Genomic DNA, 27,637 nt, shown 5'->3' on the forward strand with positions numbered 1-27,637 from the left:
CATCACCCTTGCTACCACCGGTGAAGCTGTTCTAGTGGCAACAGTGACTTGTGTTGAAAAGCCACTAACATTTTTACCACTGTCATCTTACCCTGCTCAGAGCAGGTCTAGATAACACAGTGATATAAATGCTGAGTGCCATCAGCAAGTGTTCCACATGAGATCTCCCTTTGTTGCTACCACTTACGGTGCTGCACCATTGGCAGTGTAACAGTGGGACATTTTAAGAAAAATGCCAATGTACCCCAAGCCTAAGGGTGCTAATGTAATTCAGTCTCCATACCCATTAGGGCTGCCAGAGCCTTTCCCCACTGCAGGGAAAGGCCATTGTGCTCTCATCAGAGACTGCCAATAAGAATGCCAACTTTGAGGCTGATTTTTGTGATGTGAAGCTCATCTGCAAATCTCACTTCATTCACATGCAGTACAGTAGACCACTCTGTAGTAATCTGTTGGAAACAGTTTTGTTTAGGTTGATACCAGTGACCTAAAATTAAAAGGCTCCAAAACCCACTATCCTCCTCTGAGTTCAGAACTATCTTTAGTCTTATCTATTTCTATATGCAATTTCACTTACAGAATTACCAGTTTTCATGCATTAACTGTATCCATTTGCACCACTTGTACCACTGGATCTTTTAATGTTTCCATATGACTTCCTCAGTTCCAATCTTACTATAACTGTACAATGGCAAATGCTACTAATATTTTCCTACCATCTGTGAGGGCTTCAAGGATGGCTTTTCAATGTCAATAATTATGGACTGCAAGACACCTATCAAATCTGTTCTTGAAATGATAAAATGCTCAATGAAGAGAATAATAGAAAAGACATTTTGTCAGTGCACTCAAGGATGAAGAAAATGCATATGGAAACACTTTGGTTAAATATATTACTAGAAAATCTTAAAGTACCATCCTGGAAATGGTTCTGTTTTAAAAATATATATGTGTGAGACAATCACAGAGACTTGAGATATTCTGTACTGTGTTCTTAACCAAAGAAACTGAAGTTGTTGAGCGCAATATAACGTGACAATCATACAGATCAAATATTGTTTCTTTTATAGCTTTGGCTATAATTTTGTTATATTAAATTCCAAATGACTTAATACTTTTTTCTCTGTTCCAATAACACATTTTAGACTTTACACATTTGTCTGTAGGAAATATATCTGAGGCTCTGGAGTTCATCTTGTGTATTTTAGTGTGATTGTGAAGAATTGGATTTGTACACTGTGTTTCCATTATAATTAAAAGGGACTTTCTTGAGGAACTGATGAATGCATTAATTTGTTTAGGCATTATGTTTGGCTCTTAAGCCATCTGCCAATCACTCCTTTTACCAGTGCCGCTCTCTTTCCCCTGCCTGGATCTCCTCCTCTGATCTTATTTTCCTTTTGTGGTTGACTGATGGTAGTGTAATATATGCACCAATGAGGTGGATAGTATGGTTTCCTTTTTACCCAAAGTGTTCATAACTCTTTACGAGGCTTCTTCTATGCAGATGTTCATTCCCTTTTCCACATAAAATTGTTTGCCTGAATTATTCACTCTTCCTTGATTATCACTTCAAAAGTTTTTTTTTCTCTTACTTAATTGACCTCTCAGAGTTGGTAAGACAACTCCCACCTGTTTATGCTCTCTGTATGTGTGTATATATATCTCCTCAATATTTATTCCACTCTATATGCATCCGAAGAAGTGGGCTGTAGTCCACGAAAGCTTATGCTCTAATAAATTTGTTAGTCTCTAAGGTGCCACAAGTACTCCTGTTCTTTTCACTCTTCCTATTCCACATTTTATATATGTCTTAAAACTCACAAAAAAGTGTGGAGTTTTTTTAAGCATAAAATTGGCTTATTGGTCCTGACATTCCACTCTGGTACACAGGTGTAATTCTAGAGTAGGGAATGGGGTTATGGCAGGGGAGTGGAGAACTGGGCCCAACAACTGTAAAAACTGTAAAAAAAACAACAACCTGCAATGATATGGAGTTGATCAAGCATTCAACAAAACAAACCTGTGATGAAATTTGGCTGTTTTTTTAAATTCATAATTCATTCATGAAGCAACTTCATTAGCTGTAAATGTATGCAATATTTGTAAGTACTTGCCAAATAGTTTGTATAAATGTCACTCATGAACTCTTCACATCAAATACATGCTATGCATTTTCATTTTTTCTCTGTGATTGTCAGATAATATAATTTCTGTTCCTTGGTTGCCTAACTACAACTTTTTAAACAGGAGAATAATGAACAATAAATTATGAATAGCAGATAAGAAATATGATTATGAAAACAGTACAAATTCATGAAACTTTGGAGATTTGCAAACAGGAGTATCCACTGGAATTTCAAATATTTGACACTTTGTTCTGATCCAAAGCCCACTGAAGTCAATGAAAAGATCTGGAGTGACTTCAATGTTTTTTGGATCAGACCTATAATGAACAATCTAGGTTAAGCCTTGGCCCACTGAAATCAATAGGAGTTTTGCCATTGACTTCACTGGAACCAGGATCTCACCCTGTGATTCCACAAATATTAGCAGATTGAATTTGAGATCATTCTCTAGTATCTGTGTGTGTCTGCTTTCTCATTGTTTGACCAGCTCTAGGCAATAGTAAAGAATACATGATAAATTGGAGTGGAAGTATATTTATGATTCTTTACTAAATAATCTCATAGTAAAAAATGTATATATGAAAAATGTTAGATAAAAATAATGGTAAAAGAAAAAGTTTGCAAAAGTTCATAGGTGATTTTCTGTAATTGCTCTGTTCTAACCAAACATTTAGAGAATATTAGGAGCTATTGCCTGACTGGACAATTTGTAGCATGAGCTCTCAAACTCAGTAATTTCTTAAATTGAAAATAATAGGAAGAACAACAAGCTTCGTAACGTGCACTTTGGACTACTACTGTACACGTACACTAGGGGAATTTAAAAAAGACCAGGAACAAAGAAACAAGCAAATAACAGAAAGAATTTATTGCATGTCATCCTTTTGGTTGAACCAGGCAAACCCTTTCAATATGCCACCTTCATAGCAGCAAACTTTGTTTTGATAAATCAATGATATAATATGTTTATGGATGCACATGAATCAGGATTCAGAACCTTTAGCATTTTATTATGGGGAAAATAAATATATTTGTCATATTTATCCATTAACAGTACAAGGTTGGCAAATCTGTAAACACAGTTACCTAAATTGCTCACTCGATGAGATAATGGACATCTATTCTATTAATAAAAGTCTGTATGCAACATTTGTATGCAACATGTGTGTACACATTATAGCCCAATTTGCATGTTTACTACCATAATTTGACACAGTAGCTGTTTTCATCCCCACATGCAATAAAGGTGTGCTGCACACACATTTTACAGGCAAACTTTTAACAACTTTTTAGCATTCATTTGAAAATTTTGCCCCTAAATTATATTTTCAAGTGGCTTTTAATTAAAGGAGGTTTTAATCAGTTTGATGCATCTCACCGATTCTGTCTGTGATATCTAATGCTCTCCGAATAGACACAGAATAGTAACTGCAACATATATTTGTGAACAACAATGTGTGTCTGGATGCAAGAGTCAGGGAGAAAGAAGGAAACAACATGACTGTGGCTGCTTCATTTTTGAGAGTTTCCTTGAATAAGGAAACTAACTAGCTTCTTTCTTTCAGTGGGTGTCTGTAAAAATCCAACATTCACCAATCTTGGCCATACACTGTAGTACGAGATTGTGATAAGGATATGACTATATTTGGAGCAGTGTGTGTGATTCACAGCTCATGCAGATATACCCACACTAGCTCTGTTTGAGTTACTGCCTAAAAATAGCTGTGTGGGCACAGCAGCATGGTTGGCAGCTGGGGCTAGCTATCAGAATACATGCCCAGGCGTTATACTTGGGGTGGCTAGTGCAAGCCACTCCCTAAAGTGCACTTTGGCAAACCACTGCCAAGCAGAGCTAGTCGGGTACAGCTACAGAAGCTGGGAATCACACCCTGGTTCCAAGGGTAGACATATCCTATTTTTTTCTAGGGGAATATTGTACAGCAGTACCTCAGCCATCATTCTGAACTACTTGATTTTTCAGTGGTACCCACTGTTTCAGTCCAAATGTAACCCTGCCCTTATTTTATTTTTGTAAAGAAAGTTTCGGATTTGATATTTTGATGACTCAGGCTAATAAACCTCGAACCAATCAGTTTCTCCCAGAATGAATAATAGTATTCTCTGAATAGTACAAATGAACATGATGCCAACTACAGCAGCATGGTCTGAGTGACACACTAACAATTCTGAATGGAGCAATGCCAGATGACACCAGCTGATGGTTTGGCCCCATGTATATGGCACTAATAAAAAAAAACAATGACTCCCAGTACCTGGTGCACACTAATGGAATGCATATTAGGCTTAGAAGAATTCCATATAATTACATGGTTAATTAAAGTTGTTGACTTCCATGTAGGACACTATGTAGTCTCCAGAGAGAGAGAGAGAGAGTGTGTGTGAGAGAGAGAGAGAGATTCCCTTCATTCATAGGAACTGAAAGGATATCCCTGAAGTAGTCTTAAGCCAGGCAAGGTAGGAGAGTATCAGGCAGTAACTTCTTTATTGCATTTTTAAAAAATCTTCTATAGTTAATTAAATAAAAGTGTTAATCTATGACCAGCCACAGTGCTGACTGAAACAGTGCAACAGTCCTGCTCCATTATTGCTACAAGTATTACAAAGCTGGGTGAAATATATATAATAATGCAATGGTCCAAGTACTGTCCCTTGATGCTTTGCAAATTGCCTGTCTAAAATAGTTTGGGGAAATGGAACAATGGAGTTAGCTCCTGCCTTGGCCATTTTAATGCTCAAACAGAAATCATTTGCATAGTGACTGATTTTGGCTCATAAACAAACATAAATTTAATTAACTAATGACATTATTTAAGAGCTAGTTACGTTTTGAAAATGAATGGCATTCCAGAAGTGAACCTTAAAATTATGAAAATTGTAACTGATCTGAGATAAAATAAGGTCTTCCCATCCCCCCATGTTATAGCCCCTCCAAGCTTCTTGATGGACACATTGGTAGAAGTCAGATCCTTCTTGTCCAAAAGCCGATGCCCTAACACTCAAGTTAAAGGGGAATCTCCACTAGGTACTAGTAGTATGAGGCCTATGACATATAGTCAAGCAATTCTGTAGAGGTCAGGGGCACACATATACATTTCCTTTCCTAGTGTATTATCAACTGGTCAATTATATTTTACAGGAAATTTCTGATTTGACCAGAAGAAATACACTGCTACCTCGATATAACGCCCCCAGATATAACACGAATTCGGATATAACTCAGTAAAGCAGTGCTCCGGGGGGGCGAGGCTGTGCAGTCTGGTGGATCAAAGCAAGTTCAATATAACGCAGTTTCACGTATAACACGGTAAGATTTTTTGGCTCGCAAGGACAGCGTTATATCGAGGTAGAGGTGTAGTTATTTCCACAATGATAAATAACACTAGATAACATGGGTGCCAAATTCAATGTTGCTGACAAAATGGAGCATGAACAATATATAAACATACTGATGTTCTATTTGAGCTAATTTTTGAGCTGGTTAAAGATAGAAGTGGGCCAAAGCTGGAGATTTTGGGTTTGAACTCTACTAAGTCCTGGAGCTGGTTTTGTTCAATATCTTCATTAATGATCTGGAGGATGGCATGGACTGCACTCTCAGCAAGTTTTGAGATGACACTAAACTGGGAGGAGTGGTAGATATGCTGGAGGGTAGGGACAGGATACAGAGGGACCTAGACAAATTAGAGGATTGGGCCAAAAGAAACCTGATGAGGTTCAACAAAGACAAGTGCAGAGTCCTACACTTAGGATGGAAGAATCCCATTCACTGTTACAGACTAGGGACCAAATGGCTAGGAAGCAGTTCTGCAGAAAAGGACCTAGGGGTTACAGTGGATGAGAAGCTGGATATGAGTTAACAGTGTGCCCTTGTTGCCAAGAAGGCTAACGGCATTTTGGTCTGTATAAGTAGGGGCATTGCTAACAGATCGAGGGACATGATCATTCCCCTCTATTCAGCATTGGTGAGGCCTCATCTGGAGTACTGTGTCCAGTTTTGGGCCCCACACTAAAAGAAGGATGTGGAAAAATTGGAAAGAGTCCAGCAGAGGGCAACAAAAATGATTAGGGGGCTGGAGCAAATGACTTATGAGGAGAGGCTGAGGGAACTGCGATTTTTTAGTCTGCAGAAGAGAAGAATGAGTGGGGATTTGATAGCTGCTTTCAACTACCTGAAAGGGGGCTCCAAAGAGGATGGATCTAGACTGTTCTTAGTGGTACCTGATGATAGAACAAGGAGTAATGGTCTCAAGTTGCAGTGGGGGAGGTTTAGGTTGGATATTAGGAAAAACTTTTTCACGAGGAGGGTGGTGAAGCACTGGAATGCGTTACCTAGGGGGGGGGTGGAATCTCCTTCCTTAGAGGTTTTGAAGGTCAGGCTCGACAAAGCCCTGGCTGGGATGATTTAGTTGGGAATTGGTCCTGCTTTGAGCAGGGGGTTGGACTAGATGACCTCCTGAGGTCCCTTCTAACCCTGATATTCTATGATATTCTATGATTCTATGATTATAAGTTCAGGAGTGTTTGATTCAGGCAAATCTCTAATACAAATACAAAAATGACCTTATTTGTTTTCAAAATAATTCATGCAATAGCTTTGAAAGTTCTACAGGTAGTTTAGAAAGTACTGCTGTCAACCACAAAGAATAGTAATGTTAAGTGTAGTCAGAGCTGCCTTGAGTAGTAGATGTTTGAAATCCTTTCTGTTTTGTAGATATGGTAAACAAATCCCGCTGGCTGACTATTTCCAAGCATTCATATTATCAGTTCCCTCAGCATTAAGAAGCCACTCACAAAAGAGGGAAGAGAAAAGCAATCTCAATATTGACTGAGTTTTCCCCAGTTCTTAGCACCCTGATGTCACAGGGCACAATCTGATATTTAATTGCTATACAGTATCATTGCAATAAACAGAAGAAGGATGCCACTGAATCATTCCTTTAGCGCAAGTGGTAGAGGCCTGCGCTTTGGGTCAGAAGGAGCCAGCTGTTCTTTCCTCATGTATGATTGCCTCAAGGTAGGAGGGTTCTTACAAATTAGGGGACCATATAGAATGGAATTAGAACTCCTGTGAACCTTAGATCCATGAGACAAGGGTCACAATTGATCCTATATCCCTCTCCTGGTTTAAGGCTGCTACTGTGACCAGCTATTCCATTAAAAGAGAAAAAGAAATGAAACACAAAATGAGTCTTGAAATTAATAGTGCTCAGCAAATAATGCATAATGAATCGTTTACTCAATGAATGTAATCTTTTTTCTATTTTTGAAATATTCATCAGCAGCTTCATAAATATCACAATGTATTCATTATTTGAAATTCTTCAATTAAATATTTCACAAGGTTTATTTACTGTCTGGTTTGTATTTGAAATTTAACATTTAACATATATAAGTCTAGATTGTGCCTTGGTGTACATGCCTATACTGGATGAAGAACCCCCTTGCTTAAGGCCATGACTAAAGCTACAATCTAGCCCTTAGTTATTTTGAATTATAAAAATGTACTCATTCTACACACTTGGCATATGTACAACTATTAATGCTATATACAGCAGCTAGGGCCAATGTCCAAAAAACTAATTCCTTCTAGATCTCCCTCTTCCCTCCAAATCTAGACTTCCTTACCCTTTCATGAAAAACCTGTGTGAGCCATCTCTTCTTGGATTGCCTACTCCAGACTTGGTTTTTAATACCCCTATTATAAAACCATAAAATAGCTCTTTTGTTAGCAAGCCTTGGGTAATTCCTCACAAAGAAATATGCTTACACTAAGATGTAAGGCTATTGCCAATCCTCAATAGAGACTAATTTATGCATGTAACCCTTCTGCCCCTCTGAGTTGGCAGCAACAAGGGCCGGGTTCAGTATCTAGGGGTTCCGTTTCAATAACGCAATGCAAAACCGGCTCGAGCCCCCACCCAGTGACCTGGGACAATTACATTCCACTCCCCAGGCGCCTCTAGGAGGCAATACTTCCCCTCTCACAATCACGGAGTCTGAGTGTAGCAAAAGCCTTTTAATAAAGAGGGAAACAATGCGGCATTATGTTGGGGAAACACCACAAACAGGATTCATAACAGAAACCATGAGCAAAAGACCCACCTCCAAGTAAGTCTGGCAGTGTCCTTTTCCCCTCAGGGTCTTAAGTCCAATCACCCCAAAGTCCAACAACCCCAAAGTCTCTGTCCCTGGTCAGTGCCGCCCCAGAGTTCAAAAGTTTATCTGCAGAGTTTTACCCCCCCAGCCTGGGCGGAAATGGGGGGGGGCACACGGAATGTTAAGGGGCCCCTTATGTGGTCCGAGGCCGACTGCCCCACCTCTCCGTGGAGTTCTGCTGCAGCCTTTGCCACGAATGGCTTCGCTCTACCAGCCGTGCTGCGCCACTCCGCTCCGCTCCTCCAGCCGTCCCTGCAAACTGCTCTGCTCTGCTCCCCATTCCGTGGGCCGCTCCATCCGTCCCACAAACTGCTCAGCTCTGCCAGCTACTCCACTCTACCAGCCATCCCATGAACCGCTCCAGCTGCCCCCGCAAATGGCTCAGCTCTGCTCTGTGCCACTCCACTCTCTGTTCCATGGGCCACTCCAACCATCCCACAAACTGCTCGGCTCTGCCAGCTGCTTAGCAATATATCTTCAGGCTCCCCCACTGGTTAACACAGCACTCAGTGATCTCAGCTCAGCAATTTTAGTTCTTTTAATGATTTCAGCTTGTAGTAGGGGAGCCCCAGTGCTGGTGCACCATTGGCCCAAAGTGAATTCAGTTCAGCAACTTCTAGCTAGACTCCTAATGGAAGCAAACTTAGCTCTGCTATTTAACAGTGGAAGGAGAGGGTAGCGCAATTGGTGTTCCAGGCCCTCAAAAGGGGCCCATATCATTAGGTACACGTACCTGCCCCCAGCCTCTCTCCATTCACTGGGTTTTGTAACCCATGCCCCTTGTCTAGCGAGTGCTACTTAGTTACTGGTGAATCCCTCTGTCATACAACAGTTCCACTGGCCTTGATTCACAGAATCAGGGTAATAACACTTTATTCTTCCTGCCCCACTAACAGAGAAACTGGGGATCCCACACCAGCCAAAGTAACCACTTTCAGTTGTTGTTATCCCAGGCTAGGCGGGTGTGTGTGCCTATGCAAACAAGATCAGCCCATGAAGTTCTTTTCCACCCTCGCATAATTCACCACCAGATGTCAGGGTAGAGCTTATCCTCACTCTGCTTACATGCATATAGAAATTGTAAGGACTCTAAGATGCAACAGACTCATACAGCCAAGGAAAAGCATTCAGAAATTACATTAAAGGTGGGATTTTCTAAAGCACTCAGCATTGGTTTAATTCTGCCCCCATTTAAGTTAGTGAAAATTTTATCATTGATTTAAATGTGTGCAGAGTTAGGCCAATGCTTTTGCAAACTCCCCCAGAAGTGTTATACAAGGTGATTGATCAGATATCTGAATTACCAGGATGATAGCTACAGCACAATAGCAGATTTAGGGACAGATTCTGAAATCCTTGCTCAACTTGAGTCGTACCTGACTCTGTAAGTACATATATACTCACACTGTTCTAATGCAAAGTACCAGAGAGTCATATCAGAATGAACAGTGAACACAACACATGGGAGGCATTGCCCAGCAATCTTCTTCCACATTTCACAGCTTTCACACAGCATTGAGAAGCACACCACACTGCATCCTGTCCAGTCAGCTATATCATCAAACCACACTTTCCACAGGCATCCCCTTTCTCTGGCACCTGCAAAACTTGTTTCACCAATCTTCCTCTGCTCATCGGACCCTCATGTCCCACAACTCAAGTTTTCTTTGTCTGATTGTCTTGATGATATCTGGTATCACTCCAGTTATGTTGTAAATTAGAGTGATTACTACCTTGTTAGTCATGTGTGAGGATAGCTAATATGCAGCAATTGCCGGTAGCATTTTATTTCAAAGGCAGAAAGCTTCCTAATGTCCCCTTTTCTTAATGTCAGTGTCTCACAAGCATATAGCAACATGCTGAAGACAAGAGATTGCAGCAATTTCTTTTTACACTTCACTTTACGCTTCTCCAAATACAGCAAAGTGTGACTACAACAATAGCTATAACTCCAATTCTACGATGGATCTCAAAATGAAGTTTAGCATCTCTTGTAGTCATACTAACCTGTTATTTGATGTGCTCACTGCACTCCAACTCCTCAGATTTGGTTAGAAATATCTTCATTTTTTCAATACTTAGATATTAACATTATCTTTGTTTTTCCATCTGATATCTTTAGATCAAATTTCTCTCCTTCCATTGCTACTCTTTCTAGCAATTTTTGCATCTCTTCGTAGCACAATCCAGTCAGATCAATATCAGCAGCAAAGGCCAGGTGACTAATTTTTCATCCAACAATGGGTACACACTCCTGTAGGTTTCCATCAGTGACTCTTCTTAAAATTCCTTCAAGATAACAGTTGAAGAGGGTTGATGATAGCATGCAGGCCTGTTTTATACCTATCCCCAAAGTCAAACCAACTACTTTGCTCAGGCCCCACAAACCCCTAAGATGTCACACTTCCATAGAGATTTTGTATCAGCCATATTATGTTTTTACCAACTCCAACCAGACGCAGGATCGTTTGTGCCATATGCTGTCAAACATCTTAGCAAAATCCACAAAGACATGGACCACTTTCCCATCATTCTTCAGCTAGGAATTTCTCAGTCTTTGTCACAATTCTCTTCAGGATATGCAGCTGTATTTTGGTAGGGTGTTTCAAAAATGAGATTGTGCAGTAATTTCCACAAAAAGTAGAGTCCCCCTTTTTATGAACAGGAATGATTAGGGACTGTGTCCAACTCTTGGGCCATCTTCCAGAATCCCAAATGACACTGACAAGCTTATGTTATGCTTGTATGAGTGTCTCACCACCACTTCTAATTAGTTCCGCTTCTATGTTATCCACTCAAGGGACTTCATTGTTTTTCAGTGTCTATAGTGCATCAGTGGAACTACTTCTGGCATAAAGTACTATTCCACGTGGCTTTGGAAGGCAGAATCTGGTTCTGAGATTTTTCGTCCTAGTCTGAATTTGCCTGCCCTTTTTGCTATTAGAAAAAAATCAGGAACTAAATGTGTTATAATATTCTCATGCAGTAGGTGTTTCACTAGAGAATTGCACAATATTATCATAACCATTCACTGCTTTTAAATTGCAGCTCTCTTTTCCTCTGCTCCATCTCCATAAATCATTTTTCTTTCTGCCAATGTGACAGTCATTGTATCAATTTTTGTAAAGCATTATCTGCTCTTTTCCCTGCCTCTCCACGGCAAAGCACTGTGTGATACTTGTCTGTAGGATGCTATGCAAAAATTAATTGCATTGTAAAAACTCCTTGGACTCTCATTCTACTCTCCTAGTGACTCTTGTCCTCATTTGGCAATTTAACTGATGCTTCATATAGTCCTTCCTTTTAAAGAGAATAGTAAGACGTTATTCCCAAGGAGCATCTAAAAGCTTTTCTATTCTTTTGTTTTTGTAATTTTTGCTTTCTATTTTTATAGCTCTTCCCAGTGTGTATTACTTTATAGCTGTCACTGTTGTACTTGCTTTGCTATATGTCAGCACAGTTACATAGCAGATTGAAATCCATCTATGTTTTATTGGCTGTTTCCTCTGTGTCCTCTTCTTCTCCACAATTTAGTGTCATCAGTAATTTGAACTAGTTCACAGATGTTTCCTTCTTTCAAGTCATTTATAGTGATTAAAACCAGCAGAGGTCCAAGTACCAATTCCAATGGGAAGCCAAGTAACATTTGCCCAGCTGAACAGATAGTATTTATTTATTACTGAGGCGGTGAGGTTAGCTGGTAGCAGAACCAGATCTAGTTGAATGACTAGCAGAAAGAGAAAAAGGCCCAAATATTAGGCATGTATCACAGGCCTCCAGCAGAAGAGGAAAACTCTTGAGTTGGAACAATAATACTTGGGAGAATAGTTCAGATAAGATTCGTAAGCCTGAGTTCCTGAATCTGCTCTCATTTACACCAGTGTAAGTCAGCAGAATTGACTTTGTGAAACAAACAGCTTTAAGTCAGAGGAGAATTGAGCCCTGAATGCTTTGAATACAGCTGAACTGTATTCAAAGTATCCAAATCTAATAGCCTGATTCTGCGATTTGCTGAGTTTCTCCAACAAGGTGCTGACTTCATTGGAGTTGAGGGTGCCTGAAACCAAACAGGGAGCATGCAGGATCAGGTCCTGAATAGACACACAAACTGTCTAAATGAACAGCCACATCACCCATAAGGAATTGTATGTCCAAGCCTTTTGATCTTTGCCGTTAGAGTATGTTTCTGGCACTTTTACTGTTTCTAAGTTCTCCACCAGTATGTCTAACATGCGTATGTGACTATGCCGAGTTTCTGAGCATTGTTTTCATTATTACATATTTTCATAAACTCTAACTTCACCATCCCCTACCCTTGGCCCAAGTATACTTCTGCTTTTCAGTCAGTGTCACTATTCAACCTGGTAGTGGGAGATGGCAGAGTTTACCTAGACTCAGGCTCCAATTTGGTGTATTTTATCTGAAGCAATTAATGCCAAACACAAAATGTATTCTCACTTGGATATAGCTTATGAGTTTGCTGACTAAAGGACTTGTTCTTCTCTCATGCTTGTGTAAACCAGGGAGAACTCCACTCAAGTCAGTGGAGTTACACCTGTGTAAGCAATGGCTAACATACATTGAAACAATTGGAGGAGCTTTTGCCACACCAATGCAGGAGGAACTGTGGTGCAGAACTGCTTTCCCAAGCCAGGGAAAGGGGACAGGCTTCCCCATACTTGAGCGTAAATGAGATTTGAGTTAGGCCTTAAATGAAATCAGCACAGTGCATGGGGTTTAGTGATGTGATTCATGTTAATGACAATTGGATTCAAGTTCCCCTCACCACTTTAACAATTTGTCACTACTGTTTTGATTCAAAAAAGATCAGCATCCAAAAGACAAGGTTTACAGACTCAGAGATGTGGACACATTTGCAAATGGTGTCAGTTTTGCTTCTATTCTCTTTTTGAAGAGATCTCTTGGATTTTCACCAGTGAGACTGGCTCCTGCATGCCAAAGATAATTAAGGAGCTGATGGTCTCCTCTCAAAAACTTTTGCTGTCCACATGCAGAGAATAACAAAACATATTTCTCTCCATCCACCAGAAGGGAAACAATGAGGTTCCCTTGAAGGCATCTCCTTCTGTGAGGATCGGGGGGGCTGTTGGGGCAGAGAGGATCCAAGGATTTGGATGGGCTAGTTCCTAGCTCTATAATGGGCTGAAGTAAAATCCCAGATCCAAATGCCTCAGAATTTTAGGACAGTGAAGATCTAGACTCTCATGCTTGGGCCTATCTGTAACAATAACGTTTATTTTCCCTGGTTTTACAGTGGAATTGGTTTTCTTCAGACAATATAAATTAGTGGAGTCCTAGCCTGACAGAAGAGTTGTTGGTCTCATCGCACAAAATTTTTGCCACCTTACTCCATGAGCAGTAAGCAATTTACTCCCCACATAGATTTCAGTAGGGCTACTCATGGTGTAAGGTGCTACTCAGCATGAGTAAGGGCATCAGATCTGTCTACCAGTGAACATTTCAGTAGAACATTTATGAAACACAGAAATTCCTGATTTGCTCAGATATCCAACATATGTTGTAGAAATACTGTCTCCAGTGTTCCACTCAGCTCCTATGGGGCATATAAATCTTTAAGCAACACAAAGGGCATTATTCTCACCAGTGTCAGAAAAGCCGAGGTTTGTCCTATTGACTTAACAGCATCTGCATGAAATTGCTGATTCCATATTTCCATAAGTGGCCTTTTAACATTTTTCTTCATCTTCTTTTTTGTTTTAGCCAGGATACTTCTGTTTCTTCACTCTCTCCAAGGGCTGTTATTTTTTACAATTCCATCCTCAATGCCATGTTTTTCTCCTTACATTTTCCACTCACAAAAGAAAAAACATGCAAATTCAGTTCTTATTATGCATTTATTTGTATTCCAGTAGCACCTATCGGTTGCAACTGAGGTAGAAGCCCCATTGTACTAGGTGGTTATACATAATAGGAGACAGTCTGTGCCCTGCAGAGCTTATAGACAAGACAGAAAAGAGCATAAGAAAGAAAGTATGATTATTCTCCTTTTTACAGATGGGGAACTGAGGCACACAGCAATTAAGTGACTTGCCTAAAGTTGCACAGGGAATCTCTGGCAGAGCTGGTAATTGAATCGCGATCTCCGGAGTCCCAGTTCAGTGACCTCAAAAAAAAGATAGAACCATCAAATATTAAAGTGTGCCATATTAGAAAGCCACAGGGATCTCACTTTTGGCTAAAACCTTGTTTGCTTATTATGTAAACTATATATCTTTCTAAGGGACTTATATGGCCGCTTATGGCAGTCTATCTGAGCACCTCACAATCTTTAATGCATTTACCTTCACAGCACTCCTGTAAGGTAGGGCAGGCCTATTATACCCATTTTACAGAGTGGGGACTGACACACAGACTGACTTGCTTAAGGATACATATAAAGTCTGAGGCACATCAGGGAACTGAACCCAGGTTTCCTGAGTCCCCTACACATCTTATCTACCTTACTCTTTATCTGCATTGGGTTTGTTCCACAATCCATTGAAGAGCACACCCACAGCGCATATTTATTTCTTGCAGTGAATTTCTTTACCTCGGGTGGTCCATAACTCATGTCACTTTATATTATATTTTCCCAGCTAAGCTTTCAAATTGTTTAATAAAAAACATGCAGATATTTGAATACCCAGTATTGATAAATGATAAGTGACATTAATGCTAACCACTAGTCTATTTTTAAAAATTATCACCAGTTCATTGAAAGGCATTTTGTGAGAGTGGCAAAAAATCCTTTAAGAACTGGGTCAAAATTTCAATCTTTCTACTAGAAGACTGCCTCAGTAAAATTGTTTGCAGTGGTAATCTTTTCAGCACTGCCTTTAATAAAAACAAAACAAAAAAATGCCACTTTCATACAATAGCAAAGAATCCAGAGTTTTAATCACTTATTACAAGTTGAAGGTGATTTGAAAGTGAGACAGCTCAAAGTGGAGAATTTATCCTGTTTATGAATAGAAGGCAGAGGAACGGTGAAATGCTACACTTTGCTAACACAGGTATTCCCTTTAGCATTTGCAATCTGTGGAATCCTCATGAAATCTGGAAAGTCAACCAATTTTTGAACTCCTAAGTCTAGCAAAAAGAAGAACTAAATGTAACAATAGACTGAATGCAAATAAAGACATTCCAATTTTTTTTTTTTTTTGAAAATAGCCTTCTAGCCCATTTACAAGCATTAGGGGATTCTTCCCCCAACTCCTATTATAACAAAGTCCTTTTTCACAGAACCACAAGCACATTTCTGGGAAAACATGAAAGACTCATTCCGATTTACAATCATTTGAGATTCATTATCAGAAGTTTTCATAGTCCATGACAGTAGGTTTTTAAATAGCAACGTAGACTCACGCTTAGTGACCTCAGGAGATAATCCAATTTGTTTTTCCAAATGGCTATATAGTAATTGGCCATGGAATATATTTCTTTTGTCAGTGGATGTCACAGTTCATTTCATTTATCCACTGGTTATGTTCTTGAGGTAAAAATATAAGTATTGACATGCTGGAGCTAACATAGCTGTAAGTGCCAAGTGGAGAAAAGCTAATTGACATTAATAAAAACTTCTGTGTCATCTTCTCAGAGTGTTGAGAGTGAGGCTATAAATAGAACAAAAACAAAACCACACACTCTTCTGGATCTATACTCCAGAAGAAAATGTGCCCCTTCTGGCAATGCATGTCCAAGGAGTCTCAGCAGGCAATGAACTCTCCCTGTAACTGTGGGCTAATCACACACTAACCCTTTTAAAATACAGGAAGCATGGAAGTAAACATGGAAGCAGTGTGATCAGATTTAAAAAGCATGCTGGGAAGTCTGTGAAGAAGCCCCCCAGTTTTTTCATATCTGCCAAGTTTGACTTTTAAAGTGAATTAATGTACAAATTGATAAAAAATATTTCTAGCGATTTCAGGCACTGGATCATGACAAGTTCCTGCCACACACACCTGACTATGGTGCTCTTTTCACCAAATCAAAATTAGCTCTATAAATTCCCTTGGCTTGCCCTGTACAGTTACTCTATTAAACAGAGTTGGATGTGGGCATTAGGATAAGATAAGTTTATCTAAGCTCTGGCAAATTTTGTAAACAAGATACAACTAGTGACAGACCAAAACCAGAACCATCCATCTGAACCATCTCAACCTATGGATGGTTGTTCCCAATGGAATCAGGATCTGAATCATATTTTGACTTTGCAAAACAAAAAGCAACCAACGAATTTAGACCAACAAAATTTAAAGACTCCAAACCATCCCCAAGGTCCACTCATCTATGGATACAGGTAGATAGAGAGAGACTGCAAATTGAGAAAGGAAGATTTTCAATTTTTTTTTTAAATAATTTAAAAATTAAGTGCCATGTGAAAAGTGGGTGCAAAACTCTATAATATCAGACTAGTACTGTTTTATACCCACACTACACAGGTGTAGATGACCACCTAAGGTATAAGGCAGTGGAGAATCAGGTCCTTAAAGTTTGATACTTTTTCCACACTATGTATTTCTTTGTCTTTATTTCAGTCTAATCCTCTCACCTTTTGTGTGTGTTGATAATGGTGTACATAGGATTTCAAAGCATTTCAGAGTTCAGACTAGGTCTAGTACAGAGAAATATTTCATCTTAGAAGCTTTGATCACAAAAACATATGAAGCTCCAGATGAAGCATTGCTACCAGATAAATAACTATAGTAACATGAAAGCTGTAGACACTACAGCAGATTTTGTAGTTTCATTCCCTTTAATTTTTCCTGACTTCAACTTAGAAATGCAAGTTGGGGCAGTTTTGCCTTTTCAAGTGTATGGCCTTAAATGAAGCTCTGTGGTGGCCCTAAAACTGCAGAACCCAATTCATTATGGTATTTATATGCAACTAGTTGCCTTGAATTGGGAGAACTAGGAGCTAGCTTGTTGCCAGGCAAACTACTGTCAAGGGTTCAGGCTGTATAATTAGTTACATTGAGACAGCGTGAGCAGGGAATGCTCTGAAGCTTTCAATTCCTCATTCAACTTGGTATAGTTCAATGATGGAAGTTTTTGGTGCAAGCTTGGAGAGTATGCCAATTCTCAGAGGATGAGTGTCTGTAGCAGCACATCCTTTTATCTCTAAATGCCCCTGGTTCAATCTCTGATGTGTCAGCCAAGATAATGGCCATCATACTTGCAGGTTGAGGGAAAAACAGTTTTCCTGTTAAGGTGAAATGGGAATCAGAGCAAACGCAAATAAGCTAAAACTAGTAGTCAGCAAGGAAACTACTGGCTCCATCTGGTCTGAAGTAGATGATGCAATGGGTACCTTGTCATCAGAGATGTGAGAATGGGCTTTGGGAGAATAAAGAGCTGTACTCCATTTAACAGCAGTGCATATGACATGGAACATACTCCACTCAGTTGTTTTGTTGTTGTTGTTGTTAGGATATGGGGTGGCTCTATGTTTTTCGCCACCCCAAGCATGGCAGGCAGGCGGTTTTCGGCGGCGCGCCTACGAGTGGTCCACCAGTGCCACGCCATTGGCGTCCCCACTGCCGAATTGCCGCTGAAGCCGCGGGACCGGCGACCTCCCGCAGGCATGCCTACGAAAGCCGCCTGCCTGCCACCCTCACGGTGACTGGCAGGCCGCACCCCATGGCTTGCCGCCCCAGGCACGTGCTTGCTGCGCTGGTGCCTGGAGCCACCCCTGGTTAGGATGTTTGCTGTTCAAATTGTATTTACTATAGAATGCCATTCTCCTGGGAGGAGTACATATCAGCTCTGAAGTTGGTAAAAAACTGGGGAAAGTATTTCAAAACAATGAACAGTTTTCCTGTTTGTTTTTCCTAGCTTGTAAATGTCATCAACATTTCAAATTTTGAAAAATGTTGAACAGCTCTATCCAAAGGCAATGCAGGTAAAAAGCTTAGTTACAAAGGAGCAAGGGACACATGGACATGTTCCTGATTTTATTGCAACCAAGGGTGGAACATCAATGGATGCCAGGTTGAATCCTGTATTATTAAATCTTACATCCCTCTCTCTTTGAGAGCTCCTCTAGAGCTCTGTGGTTCAGGAGGTCTTTGTGGGAGGGAGGGTGAGTGTTCTGACAAAAGCCACCTTGCCTCCCTTTGATATAGAAAGGTACCAACCTTTTCCCCATTTCTCTGAACAACTTTAACAGGGCATGTGATGCCTCTGTAGGCATTAATTAACTCTGATTAATTTTAAATCACCACACTACTAGTAGCAGAGTGGATTACACACAGACAGAGAGAGAGAGAGAGAGAGAGAGAGAGAGGAGTCAAATCCCATATTTATGGATTGCAAACACAGTGTTCCAGCCCTATGATAACTCATTACTCTCCTTACCACCACTTTGCTCCCTTTTCTCAACATTTTTTTCATTTTTCAGCCAGCACCAGAGAGAACTGAGGTCTGGTGCATCTCCCCTGGTAATTCAGGCACTGGCAACAGTGTATCAATGCAAGTTCTTGAGTGCCCTAAGATTTCATTAGGCTCTTTCTGATCTTCGTTTAATTTTCAGCCATTGCTTGTTTTTAGCTTCATATGCCTTAGCCTTAAAATCTGGGTGAAAAGGTAAATGAGACAGCAGTGTCATTTACTTGGTATTACCTGCTTGGAGACTGACCATTTCCCATTATGATTTCTTAGTATGAAATGCACAATACACCATGGCTGTATGTATATGTCTTCTCCGGTGTCCATTCAGCATAAATTACTACTTAGCCATGTGGTACTGCTCTAGTGAAAGCCATCATACCTTGTACCCTTCTATTGCCTTGTGAATCTGTTAGGTGAAACAAACATGTGAACCCAATTAGAGTTTACTGTGACACTATATTAAAGTGCTAGTGTTTGGGAGATAATGTTGCCACTTGGCAGCACTTTAAATGATGAGGACAGAGTTGGAGAGTATTATAATTTGTTAGAAAAAATTAAGGTGCACCATCTCTTAGGAAAGCATTTGCAACAGATACAGTAATGCAGAATGTAAAATAGGGACAGCAAATAGATAGGGAAAATGAATGGATAAGCTGTGTAATTTGTGAATATTTTACCGTATATTGCACAAACAGCTGCACATATAGTTGAGCAGTGCTGTTAGAATGCATTAAGCATGCTTGCAAATATGTATTACAAATGATCTTTTTACATAGCTTTTGGGGGCTATTTAGATTTAAATATGGTTGTTAACCATATAGTCTGTCCAAGATTAATGTCCAAGGCTGGGTTAAATGCAGGTGAAGGCTCATTTGTGTCTCTTAATTCTATTCAGTCTGAGTTTTGACACCATTTCAAAAGAACCTGGTTCCAAATGAGTAAAAAGTCCTATTCTATTAAAAGTTATCATTATTGTTCAGGGAAAAACTCATTTATACCATTAAAAATGGAAGAATACTTTAAAAATAAATGGCAGCTTTCCTATATATTGTCATAATTGCCAAATAATGACTCAAAAAGACTTTTATCCAATTTCCTAATATTCATGAGGTCTGATTTAATGAGATAATTAATTCAGAGGAGCATGATCCATGACTAGATTCTCATAGCCTGATACTATTTTTTTTTCCTTGTTCAAGTGACACTAGAAATGAAGTGTTCATCATTTCAGATTTGTCAATGGAGGAGCTTATATTAGGGCTTGATCTATTAATCCTGACTCAGACAAGTAGTTCCACTGACTTCAGGTAAGATGCTGACTTCAGTGAGAAAATGGACATTATAAATGAACTGTTCATATACAAGATTGCCAGCTATGAACCTGGAATCAGGGGGCATATTCCATTCAACCCTTTCTCACACATGTAGACCTAGTCACATTAGATAAGTAGTTGACTTCAGTGTGAATACTCATGTGTTTAAGGGTTGCAGGAAGTCCTTTAATTATCAATTTATGCCCCAGGCCCACATACAGATATCCTAGAGTGAACACTTAAACACACATGAAGTCTCATTAGTGTATAGAATCATAGAGAATTAGGGTTGGAAGAGCTCAAGAAGTCATCTAGTCCAACCCCCTGCTCAAAGCAGGACCAACACCAACTAAATCATCCCAGCCAGGGCTTTGTCAAATCAGGCCTTAAAAACCTCTGAGGATGGAGATTCCACCACCTCCCTAGGTAACCCATTCCAGTGCTTCACCACCCTCTTTGTGATATAGTGTTTCCTAATATCCAACCTAAACCTCCCCCATTGCAAATTGAGACCATTGCTCCTTGTTCTGTCATCTGCCACCACTGAGAACAGCCAAGCTCCATCTTCTGTTCACAGATCAGATTCTTAAGTCTGAGAAACTCTTTCAGAATTTTACCCTATAGAAATTAATACCATTAGTAACTGGCATTCATACTGAACAGTAATATTTATGTTTCTAGCCATTTACAAACATTATATTAGAGATCCTCACAACCCTTTGAGATAGTTTAGTGAGTAGGCGTTATAGTTGACATTATACTCAATTTCTGTGTTTTTGCACTGTAAGAACTGGGTGGTCGGTGAGAGTCGTTATGGCTCAGAGAAATGCATATGCTCTTCCAAATAGCTTGCTTGACTGAAAAGTTAAAGCAAAAATGTCTGCTAGTCTAAAGACAACATGTCTCATAACAAACCTACTTCGCATTGTGAGGCTGTAAACTTTAAAAAATAACCTGAAGTAGTAAAATATGCTTCAGGGATTTTTCAAACAATGTCATGCTTTCTTACTAATTAGAAGCTTGATTTAGTGACATTTAACTTCAGATCATTATTTCCATAATAGCAAAAAGTAGCCACCTGTAGTGTTATATTTAAATAGAAGGATTTTGGTCAACTTAACTTCATGATGTCATGGAATCTAGTTAGCAGAATTAATCCAGGCATTTTTGATATTCTATTCTTCTTTCTATATTTTCAAATATATTGTTTTCAGTTACAACACAGAATACAAAGTGTACAGTGCTCACTTTATATTTATTTTTTATTACAACTATTTTCACTGTAAAAAAACAAAATAGTATTTTTCAATTCACTTAATACAAGTACTGTAGTGCAATCTCTTTGCCATGAAAGTTGAAATTAAAAAAGGTTTAATTAGGTACAAAAAAACCTGCATTCAAAAACAAAACAATGTAAAATGTTAGAGCCTGCAAGTCCACTCAGTCCTACTTCTTGTTCAGCCAATCGCTCAAACAAGTTTTTTACATTTGCAGGAGATAATGCTGCCCGCTTCTTGTTTACAATATCACCTAAAAGTGAGAACAGGTGTTCTCATGGCATTGTTGTAGCCAGCATCCCAAGATATTTATGTGTCAGATGCGCTAAAGATTCATATGTCCCTTCATGCTTCAACCACCATTCAGAGGACATGTGTCCATGCTGATGACAGGTTCTGCTCGATAATGATCCAAAGCAATGTGGACCAACGCATGTTCATTTTCATTATCTGAGTCAGGTACCACCAGCAGAAGATTGATTTTCTTTTTTGGTGGTTCGGGTTCTGTAGTTTCCGAATCGAAGTGTTGCTCTTTTTAGACTTCTGAAAGCATGTGCCACACATTGTCCCTCTCAGATTTTGGAAGGCACTTTAGATTCTTAAACCTTGGATCAAGGAATGTAGCTATCTTTAGAAATCTCACATTGGTACCTTTGCATTTTGCCAGATCTGCAGTGAAAGTGTTCATATCATCTGAGACTGCTATAACATGAAATATATGGCAGAATACAGGTAAATCAGAGCCAGGAACATACAATTCTCCTTCAGGGAGTTCAGACACAAATGTAATTAACACATTATTTTTTAAAGAGCATCATCACCATGGAAGCATGTCCTCTGGAATGGTGGCTGAAGCATAAAAGGGCATACGAATGTTTAGCATATCTGGCACATAAATACCTTGTAATACCGGCTACAAAAATGCCATGCAAATGCCTGTTCTCACTTTCAGGTGACGTAAATAAGAAGAGCACAGCATTATCTCCTGTAAATGTAAACAAACTTTTTTGTCTTAGCAATTGGCTGAACAAGAAGGAGGCCTAGGTGAACTTGTAGGCTCTGAAGATTTAAATTTTGTTTTTGAGTGAAGTTATGTAACAAAAAAAAATTGACATTTGTAAGTTGCACTTTACGACAAAGAGATTACACTATAGTACTTGTCTGAGGTGAATTGAAAAAATACTGTTTCTTTTATCATTTTTACAGTGCAAATATTTGTAATAAAAAATAATGTGCACTTTGATTTCAATTCCAACACAGAAAACCATATATATGAAATTTCAATTGGTATTCTATTGTTTAACAGTGCAATTAAAACTGCAATTAATCATGATTAATTGTTTTAATCGCGATTAATTTTTTTGAGTTAATCACATGAGTTAACTACAATTAACCAACAGTCCTAATAATAAGATAAAATTAATAGAATTGCAATTTGTATTTCTTACATATAACAAATTCTTCTGTCTGTATTCTATATTTTCAGAAAACTGATTTTTTTTAAATGCACAAGAAATAAAGTGAACATTGCTTTTATATTAACTTTATTCACTTTGAGTTAGTACTGGTTGTTAAAATAGAGTTGCAGCATTCCAGCCACATTTTCATCTTTCAGACATTGGCATCGAGCACAGAAAAGAACCCCAAATTTGCTGAAACTTCTTTCCATTTCAGCTAAATTTACAGTCGGTTGGAGGAGAACTACTGCATGGTTTGCCATATTGGGAACTGTAGCAGGGTGGACACCTGCTCCGGCTTGGAAGGGCCTGAGATAGCCCAGGGAGCAGGTAGCATGAAGGCTGAGCCGACTGAGGGAAGTGGCTGCAGCTGGGGCCACGCCCCAATCAGGCTTCAGCTCGCCTATATAAGAGGCTAGGAGCCAGGAGCTCAGTAGAGTCTCTCTCTGCCTTCAGAGAGAGAAGGGCCTGGCTGCAGGGAGCTAGACAGGGTACCTGAGTGGAGCAGGGCTGGGGAAAGGCTGAGGAGCTGGGGAGCTCCAGCCTGGATAGCCCCAGGCTGTGGCCTGGTAATAGGCCAAGGGGTACTGGGGGTTGCAGAGGGCAGCCCAGGGCTAGGCCAAGGCAACAGGTCTGAACCCAACCTTGCCGATGATGAATGGCCTATACTGCAGTCTGCCCCAGAGAGTGGGGGCTAGCTGGTGACTGGCAGTGGCTTTATCCTGAGGTGAGGTGGGGTTAGTGGTGGGGGGGGTTCCCCTGGGAGGGGAGACCTAGCATATGTATGGGTATTGCCAGGGGGCAGCACCCAGAGCAAGGGGCACCGGGATCCTGGGAGGGACACGGGGGCCAGAGAAGAGGAAAAGTGGATCACTGGCCTGCAGAGGGCGCTCCAGAGGCTGGTGAGCTAATTCCCTGGACGACCAGCAGGAGGTGCTGCAGGGGTGAGTCCGGACCCTCTTACATATGGTGGAGAATGTGGGCATAAGCGGTCCACCCCTGACACAAGGGGCAAGGCAGGACAGCGGGACTATTGCCCAGACTGGAAGGTGGAGAAACTGAGGCAGAGGATGATGGACTCTGGGTACGTGGGGGTTTATTATGGAGAGGCCTCAGGTACCATTCCTGGGTGTGGCCCGGAGGCAGCGCCCCATAGAAAAGGGGCCGAAGAGCTGCTGGGATTACGGGAGACCCAACAGGAATTGTGGGAAGGAGTTAAGGAAAGACCGCGGAGGGCGGGAGCAGCGGAGCGCCGAGGGCAGGAGGCCTGTAGGAGGGCGCAGGGCTTACTACACCTGTGGCGTGAGAGGACATATAAGACGGGACTGTCCCTATGGGGTTGGAGGCAGGGTGCCTCGCCCCGAACAGGGAAAGTGGCAAGTCCTTCAAGTTGGCTGCTGGGTGAGGGAACCCAGGCGGCTGAAGATATGTTGGGCCTGTGGGCGTGAAGGCCACCTGCGATGGGCATGCCCAGGCCTGAGGCAAAGGGTCCAGGTCAGCCCTGGCGAGGGAGCGGGACCTTGGAGGGATCCTGAAAGGCCCACGATAGCCAAGAAGCGGCAAGTTTGCTGGGGCTGCCGGAAGCCGGGCCACATTAGGAGGCATTGCCCTCTCAAGGGATTTGAGGGTCGGCCGGTGGAGGTGCCTGGAGGCCCAGGAGGGGCCACACCGGACCTGGGAAAGGTGACAGAGGCTGAGGTGGAGATGGCGGGGACCTAGCAGGGAGTCGGGACCCAGACCATCACAAAGCCGGTTGCCAATGGGGAAACCCAGACCAAATGGGCCCAGCAAGAGGCTGGGACCCAGGTGGTCGTGGGACAGGAGACCAAATGGACTCAGACCCTGAGGGTGGAGGCTCAGGGGGAGTCTGATCTGCGTGTGCAGCTGGAGGCTGCAGAGCGAGCCCTCCGCAAGGCTCAAGCGAGTGGAGTGGACCTCACAAAAGAGTATGAGGCCGTCGTCGAGCAGGAGTCCCATCTGCAGAAACAGCTTGAGGACTCAGAAAAGAAGCGGACGGCTCTGGAGGCGCATGGGCGACTGGTCCAGGCCAGGAGACACCCCTACCCCCAAGGGTGGTGATCTTGAGGGGGGGGCGGGTGTAGCAGGGTGGACACCTGCTCCGGCCTGGAAGGGTCTGAGATAGCCCAGGGAGCAGGTAGCATGAAGGCTGAGCTGATTGAGGGAAGTGGCTGCAGCTGGGGCCACACCCCAATCAGGCTTCAGCTGGCCTATATAAGAGGCTAGGAGCCTGGAGCTCAGTAGAGTCTCTCTCTGCCTTCAGAGAGAGGGGCCTGGCTGCAGGGAGCTAGACAGGGTACCTGAGTGGAGCAGGGCTGGGGAGAGGCTGAGGAGCTGGGGAGCTCCAGCCTGGATAGCCCCAGGCTGCGGCCTGGTAATAGGCCAAGGGGTACTGGGGGTTGCAGAGGGCAGCCCAGGGCTAGGCCAAGGCAGCAGGTCTGAACCCAACCTTGCCGATGATGAGTGGCCTATACTGCAGTCTGCCCCAGAGAGTGGGGGCTAGCTGGTGACTGGCAGTGGCCTTATCCTGTGGTGAGGTGGGGTTAGTGGGTGGGGGTTCCCCTGGGAGGGGAGACCGAGATTATGTATGGGTATTGCCAGGGGGCAGCATCCAGGGCAAGGGGCACCGGGGTCCTGGGAGGGACACAGGGTCCAGAGAAGAGGAAATGCAGATCACTGGCCTGCAGAGGGCACTCCAGAGGCTGGTGAGCTAATTCCCTGGACGACCAGCAGGAGGCGCCGCAGGGGTGAGTCCGGACCCAATTACAGAAACATGATATTCAACAGCCATCCAGAAGTAAATTAGATCCGTTTAGGAGAAAATAAATTGCTGGTTGGTTATTTTTTAGGTTGTACTGTCTCAGTTTATCAGCAGTGCTTTGAGCAGCTGTAGATCCATTTGCCTTATCAATTGATGATGCAAGATGCTCCAGCCATGATTTTAAATCCAGGACAATGTTGTGCACTTTGTGTATTTGATGTTTTGGTGACAGTATAATGTCCAGTACTGTCACCAGGGGTCTGCAGTTCTTTGCAATGTATGTCAGGTCAGCATGCATGTCTTCTACCACTAACAGATTGGCTATATCTCCTTGTTCCATTTGTTCATGCTCCATGAACCCATGGTACAACTAGTAGTACTGTACATGGTACTTTACACAATTGAACCATGTATTCCACCTGGTCACAACTGGTTTAGGTGGAAGTGTTGGTGAATCAACACTCTGTTCATTCAAGTATCTCAAAAACCATGCATGACGACCTGGAGCTTTCATTAAAAGTTATTTCATCATCAAAGCGACAAAGCATCCACTTGCTTAAAGGTATCTCTCCAAGTATTTCCTGCCAGAGTGATGACACTAAACTGGGAGGAGTGATAGATACTCTGGAGGGTAGGGATAGGATACAGAGGGACCTAGACAAATTAGAGGGTTGGGCCAAAAGAAACCTGATGAGGTTCAACAAGGACAAGTGCAGAGTCCTGCACTTAGGACAGAAGAATCCCAGTCACTGTTACAGACTAGGGACCGAATGGCTAGGAAGCAGCTCTGCAGAAAAGAACCTAGGGGTTAGAGTGGACAAGAAGCTGGATATGAGTCAACAGTGTGTCCTTGTTGCCAAGAAGGCTAACGGCATTTTGGGCTGTATATGTAGGGGCATTGCCAGCAAATCGAGGGACATGATCATTCCCCTTTATTCCACATTGGTGAGGCCTCATCTGGAGTACTGTGTCCAGTTTTGGGCCCCACACTACAAGAAGGATGTGGAAAAATTGGAAAGAGTCCAGCGGAGGGCAACAAAAATGATTAGGGGGCTGAAGCACATGACTTATGAGGAGAGGCTGAGGGAACTGGGATTGTTTAGTCTGCAGAAGACAAGAATGAGGAGGGATTTGATAGCTGCTTTCAACTACCTGAAAGGGGGTTCCAAAGAGGATGGATCTAGACTGTTCTCAGTGGTACCAGATGACAAAACAAGGAGTAATGGTCTCAAGTTGCAGTGGGGGAGGTTTAGGTTGGATATTAGGAAAAAACTTTTTCACTAGAAGGGTGGTGAAGCACTGGAATAGGTTACCTAGGGAGGTGGTGGAATCTCCTTCCTTGGAGGTTTTTAAGGTCAGGCTTGACAAAGCCCTGGCTGGGATGATTTAGTTGGGAATTGGTCCTGCTTTGAGCAGGGGGTTGGACTAGATGTCCTCCTGAGGTCCCTTCCAACCCTGATATTCTATGACTCTTGTGGTGGTGCTCTCCACTGAGATTGTGATAATGGATACAGCCCTATCACAGCTGCTGGGTAGTAGCATAGAGATGTTGGCCATCCTGTGTCCTGTATTCTAGTCCCTGCAGAAACTCATGCCAGAGTAACAATGGTTTGAGGTACAAATAAGAAAATACACTCATCTATAAATAATTCAACATTTTCACCCTTCTTGTTAGAATCTTTTAATAGGAACATTCTGTTTTCCAGCGGTGGATAGTTTTGTTTCATTTTTCAAGTTAAAAATATGGCTTGTTCTGCCGCATCACTGAGATCTTTGCCTATTTTCCCCTCCATTCATTTTCAAAATACATTAATTCTTTTCAAATGCTTTGTCTGGCCGGCTTCTATAGTTGTTCTGCTCCCAGGATATATAAGACTGAGCTAGAAGGTGGTTGCATTTGTAGAAAGGGGCACATACGAAGAACTACATGTATTTTATGTGTCAGTTTTTCCTCTGTGCCTTAACGATCTTTGTTTGCTGGGAACACAGCAAAATTGGAGTGTGATTTTATTAAAGAATTACTTTTAAAGGTCACTCTCCCCGTCTGTTCAGTGATTGGACTCTCTGCTGAGACTGTCATTAAGTATGCTAAACG

Source organism: Chrysemys picta, chromosome 3, assembly GCF_011386835.1.
Source record: "Chrysemys picta bellii isolate R12L10 chromosome 3, ASM1138683v2, whole genome shotgun sequence".
Lineage (NCBI taxonomy): Eukaryota > Metazoa > Chordata > Testudines > Emydidae > Chrysemys > Chrysemys picta.